Genomic DNA, 10394 nt, shown 5'->3' with positions numbered 1-10394 from the left:
GGCACAGGAGGGCTTTTGGAGTGCTGATGCGAAGGGGATTGATGGCGTGTATTTCACACGTTCGTTGGGGAACCCCAAGAGGAAGGTATGATGCGCACAGCAGCAAGTTTTCCCTCAGAAAGAAACCAAGGTTTATCGAACCAGGAGGAGCCAAGAAGCACGTTGAAGGTTGATGGCGGCGGGATGTAGTGCGGCGCAACACCGGGGATTCCGGCGCCAACGTGGAACCTGCACAACACAACCAAAGTACTTTGCCCCAACGAAACAGTGAGGTTGTCAATCTCACCGGCTTGCTGTAACAAAGGATTAACCGTATTGTGTGGAAGATGATTGTTTGCAGAGAAAACAGTAAAATAAAGTATTGCAGCAGATTTGTATTTCAATATTAAAAGAATGGACCGGGGTCCACAGTTCACTAGAGGTGTCTCTCCCATAAGATAAAAGCATGTTGGGTGAACAAATTACAGTCGGGCAATTGACAAATAGAGAGGGCATAACAATGCACATACATGTCATGATAAGTATAGTGAGATTTAGTTGGGCATTACGACAAAGTACATAGACCGCCATCCAAGCTGCATCTATGCCTAAAAAGTCCACCTTCGGGTTATCATCCGAACCCCTTCCAGGTATTAAGTTGCAAAGCAACGGACAATTGCATTAAGTATGGTGCATAATGTAATCAATAACTACATCCTCGGACATATCATCAATGTTTTATCCCTAGTGGCAACAGCACAACACAACCTTAGAACTTTCATCCATCGTCCCGGTGTCAATGCAGGCATGAACCCACTATCGAGCATAAATACTCCCTCTTGGAGTTAAGAGCAAAAACTTGGCCGAGCCTCTACTAATAACGGAGAGCATGCAAGATCATAAACAACACATATGTAATAACTTGATAATTAACATAACATGGTATTCTCTATCCATCGGATCCCGACAAACACAACATAGAGTATTACAGATAGATGAACTTGATCATGTTAGGCAGCTCACAAGATCCAACAATGAAGCACAATGAGGAGAAGACAACCATCTAGCTACTGCTATGGACCCATAGTCCAGGGGTGAACTACTCACTCATCACTCCGGAGGCGACCATGGCGGTGTAGAGTCCTCCGGGAGATGAATCCCCTCTCCGGCGGGTGCCGGAGGAGATCTCCGAATCCCCCGAGATTGGATTGGCGGCGGCGGCGTCTCCGGAAGGTTTTCCGTATCGTGGTTTTTCGCCTCGGGGGTTTCGCGACGAAGGCTTTAAGTAGGCGGAAGGGCGAGTCGGAGGGCTGACGAGGGGCCCACACCATAGGGCGGCGCAGGCCCCTCCTTGGCCGCGCCGCCTTGTGGTGTCGCCACCTCGTGGCCCCACTTCGTATGCTCTTCGGTCTTCTGGAAGGTTCGTGGAAAAATAGGACCCTAGGTCTTGATTTCGTCCAATTCCGAGAATATTTCGTTACTAGGATTTACGAAACCAAAAACAGCAGAAAACAGACAATCGGCACTTCGGCATCTTGTTAATAGGTTAGTTCCGGAAAATGCACGAATATGACATAAAGTGTGCATAAAACATGTAGGTATCATCAATAATATGGCATGGATCATAAGAAATTATCGATACGTCGGAGACGTATCAGCATCCCCAAGCTTAGTTACGCTTCGTCCCGAGCGAGGTAAAACGATAACAAAGATAATTTACGAAGTGACATGCCATCATAACCTTGATCATACTATTTGTAAACATATGTAATGAATGCAGCGATCAAAACAATGGTAACGACATGAGTAAACAAGTGAATCATAAAGCAAAGACTTTTCATGAATAGTATTTCAAGACAAGCATCAATAAGTCTTGCATAAGAGTTAACTCATAAAGCAATAAATCAAAGTAAAGGCATTGAAGCAACACAAAGGAAGATTAAGTTTCAGCGGTTGCTTTCAACTTGTAACATGTATATCTCATTGATAATTGTCAACATAGAGTAATATAACAAGTGCAATATGCAAGTATGTAGGAATCAACGCACAGTTCACACAAGTGTTTGCTTCTTGAGGTGGAGAGAGATAGGTGAACTGACTCAACATAAAAGTAAAAGAATGGTCCTTCAAAGAGGAAAGCATCGATTGCTATATTTGTGCTAGAGCTTTTATTTTGAAAACATGAAACAATTTTGTCAACGGTAGTAATAAAGCATATGAGTTATGAAAGTTATATCTTACAAGTTGCAAGCCTCATGCATAGTATACTAATAGTGCCCGCACCTTGTCCTAATTAGCTTGGACTACCGGATCTTTGCAATGCACATGTTTTAACCAAGTGTCACAATGGGGTACCTCCATGCCGCATGTACAAAGGTCTAAGGAGAAAGCTCGCATTTTGGATTTCTCGCTTTTGATTATTCTCAACTTAGACATCCATACCGGGACAACATGGACAACGAGATAATGGACTCCTCTTTAATGCATAAGCATGTGGCAACAATTATTATTCTCATATGAGATTGAGGATATATGTCCAAAACTGAAACTTCCACCATGAATCATGGCTTTAGTTAGCGGCCCAATGTTCTTCTCTAACAATATGCATGCTCCAACCATTAAGGTGGTAGATCTCTCTTACTTCGGACAAGACGGACATGCATAGCAACTCACATGATATTCAACAAAGAATAGTTGATGGCGTCCCCGGAAGCATGGTTATCGCACAACAAGCAACTTAATAAGAGATAAAGTGCATAAGTACATATTCAATACCACAATAGTTTTTAAGCTATTTGTCCCATGAGCTATATATTGCAAAGGTGAATGATGGAATTTTAAAGGTAGCACTCAAGCAATTTACTTTGGAATGGCGGATAAATACCATGTAGTAGGTAGGTATGGTGGACACAAATGGCATAGTGGTTGGCTCAAGGATTTTGGATGCATGAGAAGTATTCCCTCTCGATACAAGGTTTAGGCTAGCAAGGTTATTTGAAACAAACACAAGAATGAACGGTGCAGCAAAACTCACATAAAAGACATATTGTAAACATTATAAGACTCTACACCGTCTTCCTTGTTGTTCAAAACTCAATACTAGATATTATCTAGACTCTAGAGAAACCAAATATGCAAACCAAATTAGCAAGCTCTAAGTGTTTCTTCATTAATGGGTGCAAAGTATATGATGCAAGAGCTTAAACATGAGCACAACAATTGCCAAGTATCAAATTATCCAAGACATTTTAGAATTAGTACATGTAGCATTTTCCAATTCCAACCATATAACAATTTAACGAAGAAGAAACTTCGCCATGAATACTATGAGTAGAGCCTAAGGACATATTTGTCCATATGCTACAGCGGAGCGTGTCTCTCTCCCATAAAGTGAATGCTAGGATCCATTTTATTCAAACAAAACAAAAGCAAAAACAAACCGACGCTCCAAGCAAAGTGCATAAGATGTGACGGAATAAAAATATAGTTTCAGGGGAGGAACCCGATAATGTTGTCGATGAAGAAGGGGATGCCTTGGGCATCCCCAAGCTTAGACGCTTGAGTCTTCTTAGAATATGCAGGGGTGAACCACCGGGGCATCCCCAAGCTTAGAGCTTTCACTCTCCTTGATCATATTGCATCATACTCCTCTCTTGATCCTTGAAAACTTCCTCCACACCAAACTCGAAACAACTCATTAGAGGGTTAGTGCACAATAAAAATTAACATGTTCAGAGGTGACACAATCATTCTTAACACTTCTGGACATTGCATAAAGCTACTGGACATTAATGGATCAAAGAAATTCATCCAACATAGCAAAAGAGGCAATGCGAAATAAAAGGCAGAATCTGTCAAAACAGAACAGCCCGTAAAGATGGATTTTATTAGGCCACCAGACTTGCTCAAATGAAAATGCTCAAATCGAATGAAAGTTGCGTACATATCTGAGGATCATGCACGTAAATTGGCTTAATTTTCTGAGCTACCTACAGGGAGGTAGACCCAGATTCGTGACAGCAAAGAAATGCTGGAACTGCGCAGTAATCCAAATCTAGTACTTACTTTACTATCAAAGACTTTACTTGGCACAACAAAACATAAAACTAAGATAAGGAGAGGTTGCTACAGTAGTAAACAACTTCCAAGACACAAATATAAAACAAAAATACTGTAGTAAAAACATGGGTTGTCTCCCATAAGCGCTTTTCTTTAACGCCTTTCGGCTAGGCGCGAAAGTGTAAATCAAGTAACATCGAGAGATGAAGCATCAACATCATAATTTGTTCTAATAATAGAATCATAAGGTAACTTCATTCTCTTTCTAGGGAAGTGTTCCATACCTTTCTTGAGAGGAAATTGATATTTAATATTACCTTCCTTCATATCAATAGTAGCACCAACGGTTCGAAGAAAAGGTCTTCCCAATATAATGGGGCAAGATGCATTGCATTCAATATCCAAGACAACAAAATCAACGGGGACAAGGTTATTGTTAACCATAATATGAACATTATCAACTTTCCCCAAAAGTTTCTTTTTAGCATTATCGCGAGATTAACATCCGAGATAACAGTTTTTCAATGGTGGCAAGTCAAGCATATCATAGACTTTTTAGGCATAACGAAATACTTGCACCAAGATCACATAAAGCATTACAATCAAAATCTTTGACTCTCATTTTAATGATGGGCTCCCAACCATCCTCTAGCTTTCTAGGAATAGAAGTTTCAAGTTTTAGTTTCTCTTCTCTAGCTTTTATGAGAGCATTTGTAATATGTTTTGTGAAAGCCAAGTTTACGAGCGCTAGCATTGGGACTCTTAGCAAGTTTTTGTAAGAACTTTATAACTTCAGAGATGTGGCAATCATCAAAATCTAAATCATTACAATCTAAAGCAATGGGATTATCATCCCCAAGGTTGGAAAAAATTTCAGCAGTTTTATCACATGCGGTTCAAGCAGTTTTAGCGGTTTCGAGGTAATTTTGCGCGCTTTGCACTAGGAGTAGAAGCATTGCCAACACCAATTATTTTACCATTGATAGTAGGAGGTGCAGCAACATATGAATCATTAGCATTGCTAGTGGTGGTAATAGTCCAAACTTTAGCTACATTTTCCTCTTTAGCTAGTTTTTCATTTTCTTATGGAAAAAGATATATGGGGCTTCCAATGGGGGGATTTCTATTCTACAAAGAAGGTGTACGAAGCTATCTTGAATCCACCTGAAGCAGATGTGCCATTTAAATGGATATGGAAATCATGTTGTCTGCCAAAGCATAAATTCTTTTTTTGGCTTCTTCTCATGGATAGATTAAACACAAAGGATTTGATGACAAGTAAGAATTTTTTTGTTGAAAATACTGATTGTGTCCTGTGTCAAAATGACTTATATGAAGACAGGAATCATTTGTTCTTCCAATGCGATTTCAGTCAAACCTTGTGGTGGAGATTGGGTCTGGAATGGGACACAGATCTCATGTTCATGGACATGCTCATAGATGGTAAACAGAGAAATAATAGTATCTGTATCAAGGAGGCGTTGATTGTTGGCTGTTGGACAATCTGGAATCACAGAAATAAATATATATTTGATAATGCTCCTATTAGCCAGGATAGGTGTTTTTCTATGTTTAGGGAATCCTTTGCCTTGATTATGTATAGAGCAAAACCTAGTCTAAAGGAAGGGATGCAACAATGGTTAGATACATTGTGAACATTTTTGTAAATTTCTACCCTGTACAGTCTGCCTTTTGGCTTATATATGAAAAATGAAGCAGTAGGGGTCTTCCCTACTGTATATGCTTCAAAAAAAAAGTTTTTCATTTTCTTCTCTATCCCACCTAGCACGCAGTTCAGCCATTAATCTTATATTCTCATTAATTCTAACTTGGATGGCATTTGCTGTAGTAACAATTTTATTTTCAATATCCCTATTAGGCATAACTTTCGATTTCAAAAGATCAACATCGGAGGCAAGACTATCAACCTTAGAAGCAAGAATATCAATTTTATTGAGCTTTTCCTCAACAGATTTGTTAAAGGCAGTTTGTGTACTAATAAATTCTTTAAGCATAGCTTCAAGTCCAGGGGGTGTATTCCTATTATTGTTGTAAGAATTCCCATAAGAATTAGCATAACCGTTACCATTATTATAAGGATATGGCCTATAGTTATTACTAGAATTGTTCCGATAAGCATTGTTGTTGAAATTATTATTTTTAATGAAGTTTACATCAACATGTTCTTCTTGAGCAACCAATGAAGCTAATGGAACATTATTAGGATCAACATTAGTCCTATCATTCGCAAGCATAGACATAATAGCATCAACCTTATCATTCAAGGAAGAGGATTCTTCAACAGAATTTACCTTCTTACCTTGTGGAGCTCTTTCCGTGTGCCATTCAGAGTAATTAACCATCATATTATCAAGGAGCTTTGTTGCTTCACCAAGAGTGATGGACATAAAGGTACCTCCAGCAGCTGAATCCAATAAATTCCGCGAAGAAAAAATTAGTCCTGCATAGAAGGTTTGGATGATCATCCAAGTAGTCAGTCCATGGGTTGGGCAATTTTTAACCAGAGATTTCATTCTTTCCCAAGCTTGAGCAACATGTTCATTATCCAATTGTTTAAAATTCATTATGCTACTCCTCAAAGATATAATTTTAGCAGGGGGATAATATCTACCAATAAAAGCATCCTTGCATTTAGTCCAGGAATCAATACTATTCTTAGGCAGAGATAGCAACCAATCTTTAGCTCTTCCTCTTAATGAGAAAGGAAACAATTTTAATTTTATAATGTCACCATCTACATCTTTATATGTTTGCATTTCACATAGTTCAACAAAATTATTGAGATGGGCAGCAGCATCATCAGAACTAACACCAGAAAATTGCTCTCGCATAACAAGATTAAGTAAAGCAGGTTTAATTTCAAAGAATTCTGCTGTAGTAGCAGGTGGAGCAATAGGTGTGCATAGGAAATCATTATTATTTGTGCTAGTGAAGTCACATAACTTAGTATTTTCAGGGGTAGCCATTTTAGCAGTAGTAAATAAAGCAAACTAGATAAAGTAAATGCAAGTATACTAATTTTTTTGTGTTTTTGATATAGCAAACAAGACAGTAAATAAAGTAAAACTAGCAACTAATTTTTTTGTGTTTTGATATAATGAAGCAAACAAAGTAGTAAATAAAATAAAGCAAGATAAAAACAAAGTAAAGAGGTTGGGAAGTGGAGACTCCCCTTGCGACGTGTCTTGATCTCCCCGGCAACGGCGCCGGAAAAAGAGCTTGATGGCGTGTATTTCACACGTTCGTTGGGGAACCCCAAGAGGAAGGTATGATGCGCACAGCAGCAAGTTTTCCCTCGAGAAAGAAACCAAGGTTTATCGAACCAGGAGGAGCCAAGAAGCACGTTGAAGGTTGATGGCGGCGGGATGTAGTGCGGCGCAACACCGGGGATTCGGCGCCAACGTGGAACCTGCACAACACAACCAAAGTACTTTGCCCCAACGAAACAGTGAGGTTGTCAATCTCACCGGCTTGCTGTAACAAAGGATTAACCGTATTGTGTGGAAGATGATTGTTTGCAGAGAAAACGAGTAAGAACAAGTATTGCAGCAGATTTGTATTTCGAGTATTAAAAGAATGGACCGGGGTCCACAGTTCACTAGAGGTGTCTCTCCCATAAGATAAAAGCATGTTGGGTGAACAAATTACAGTCGGGCAATTGACAAATAGAGAGGGCATAACAATGCACATACATGTCATGATAAGTATAGTGAGATTTAATTGGGCATTACGACAAAGTACATAGACCGCCATCATCTATGCCTAAAAAGTCCACCTTCAGGTCATCATCCGAACCCCTTCCAGTATTAAGTTGCAAAGCAACAGACAATTGCATTAGGTATGGTGCGTAATGTAACCAATAACTACATCCTCGGACATAGCATCAATGTTTTATCCCTAGTGGCAACAGCACAACACAACCTTAGAACTTTCTCGTCATCGTCCCAGGTGTCAATGCGGGCATGAACCCACTATCGAGCATAAATACTCCCTCTTGGAGTTAAGAGCAAAAACTTGGCCAGAGCCTCTACTAATAACGGAGAGAATGCAAGATCATAAACAACACATATGTAATAACTTGATAATTAACATAACATGGTATTCTCTATCCATCGGATCCCGACAAAGACAACATAGAGTATTACGGATAGATGATCTTGATCATGTTAGGCAGCTCACAAGATCCAACAATGAAGCACAATGAGGAGAAGACAACCATCTAGCTACTGCTATGGACCCATAGTCTAGGGGTGAACTACTCACTCATCACTCCGGAGGCGACCATGGCGGTGTAGAGTCCTCCGGGAGATGAATCCCCTCTCCGGCGGGGTGCCGGAGGAGATCTCCAGAATCCCCGAGATGGGATTGGCGGCGGCGGCGTCTCCGGAAGGTTTTCCGTATCGTGGTTTTTCGCCTCAGGGTTTCGCGACGAAGGCTTTAAGTAGGCGGAAGGGCAGAGTCGGAGGGCTGACGAGGGGCCCACACCATAGGGCGGCGCGGGCCCCTCCTTGGCCGCGCCGCCTTGTGGTGTCGCCACCTCGTGGCCCCACTTCGTATGCTCTTCGGTCTTCTGGAAGGTTCGTGGCAAAATAGGACCCTGGGTCTTGATTTCGTCCAATTCCGAGAATATTTCGTTACTAGGATTTCTGAAACCAAAAATAGCAGAAAAACAACAAGCGGCACTTCGGCATCTTGTTAATAGGTTAGTTCCGAGAAAATGCACGAATATGACATAAAGTGTGCATAAAACATGTAGGTATCATCAATAATATGGCATGGATCATAAGAAATTATCGATACGTCGGAGACGTATCGGGGATGAAGAAGCAAACTCGTTTGGAGCGGTTAAATAAAAGGGGATATAGTGGAGATTCAATGCCACGAGATTTCCGAGGAAGTGGTGCCCAACAAAAGAGAAAAAAATTGCCAGGTCACGCGAGAAGTGGAAGAGGCAAGGCATCATGATGAAGGATACTCGCGACGGTTCCGCTCCGCCACGACATGACCCGACGAAGAAAAGCGGAGTGATTTTGGAATTGTCATTTCCAAAACCAGGGGAGCATGTGTTATCACCAGAATTTGACCGGATCGCAGGTGGGCCGCGATTGGCGTATGGGCTTGAAGAATATACATAGAAGAAATACATGAATCGGCCTTGTATACAAAGTTTGGGCTAGTTTGCCCGTGTATCCGTAACATAGTAGGATACGTGTCGGCTAGATAGAGTTTGGCTCGTGCACGGTTGGGATTATTCCCACGTTAGAAAGTCTACGGACTATAAATATGTATCTAGGGTTTATGAAATAGACAACAATCACGTTCACCACAAACCAATCTAGGCGCATCGCCAACTCCCTTGTCTCGAGGGTTTCTTCCGGTAAGCATCATGTTGCCTAGATCGCATCTTGCGATCTAGGCAGTACACGTTTATTCGCTGTTCATGCGTTGCTCGTGCTGAAGCCTTGTTGATGGCGAGCAACGTAGTTATCATAGATGTTTTAGGGTTAGCATTGTTCATCGTATCATATGCTGTCGTCGTGCAACCCTTGGACGTCTAGCCGCCCTTACACCTATCTTGGGTGTAAGGGCGGCACCCCGCTTAATCATTATTTAGTAGATCCGATCCGTTATGATTGCTCCTTGTTCTTCAAGGATTAGTTTAATATCTGCATAGTTAGGCCTTACAAACGGGTTGAAGGATCCAATGGCGCGTAGGGTGTAGTTTGCTAGCCCTAGACAGGATGTTCCGGGGATCAACTTCGTGTTGGTTTTTAGGCCTTGTCTAGGGTCGGCTTACGATCACCGTGCGTGGCCGCCAGGCTCAATCACGAGTAGGATGTTCCGATTATGCGGTGAAAACCCTAAATCGTAGTAGGTCGTTTTAGCTTTATTTTGATCAAGCAGGACCACCATCTGATCGTACACCTCGTACGGATCATGGGTGGATCGGCTCCTTGAGCCGATTCACATGACAACCTGAGAGCCGATCGAGGCTCGTATTTAATGTTTACGTGTATGCCATGCAGAAACTAAGCGAGGCACATCCAACACCTTCCGACCAGGTATAGGTCAGGTGGCACGCCCTTGCATCAGCATCGGACGTGCGTGCCGAGTCTTTGCGGGCCGTCGCCGGCGAGGGACCAGGGCTAGCCGCAGTCCCGGGAGCCTCCCGGCTCTACGCTGTTGCCCGTCGCTGCTCGCCGTGGGTTTCCGACCGCAACAGCAGACAACATAACCCAGTAAATATGACCTTATCTTTGCAAAATGTGCACTTCTCAAGATTACCATAGAGTTTACTATCACGCAACACTTGCAAAACATGTCGAATATGTATA

Source organism: Lolium rigidum, chromosome 4 (assembly GCF_022539505.1).
Source record: "Lolium rigidum isolate FL_2022 chromosome 4, APGP_CSIRO_Lrig_0.1, whole genome shotgun sequence".
Lineage (NCBI taxonomy): Eukaryota > Viridiplantae > Streptophyta > Magnoliopsida > Poales > Poaceae > Lolium > Lolium rigidum.
Note: the sequence above shows the minus strand (reverse complement) of the source record.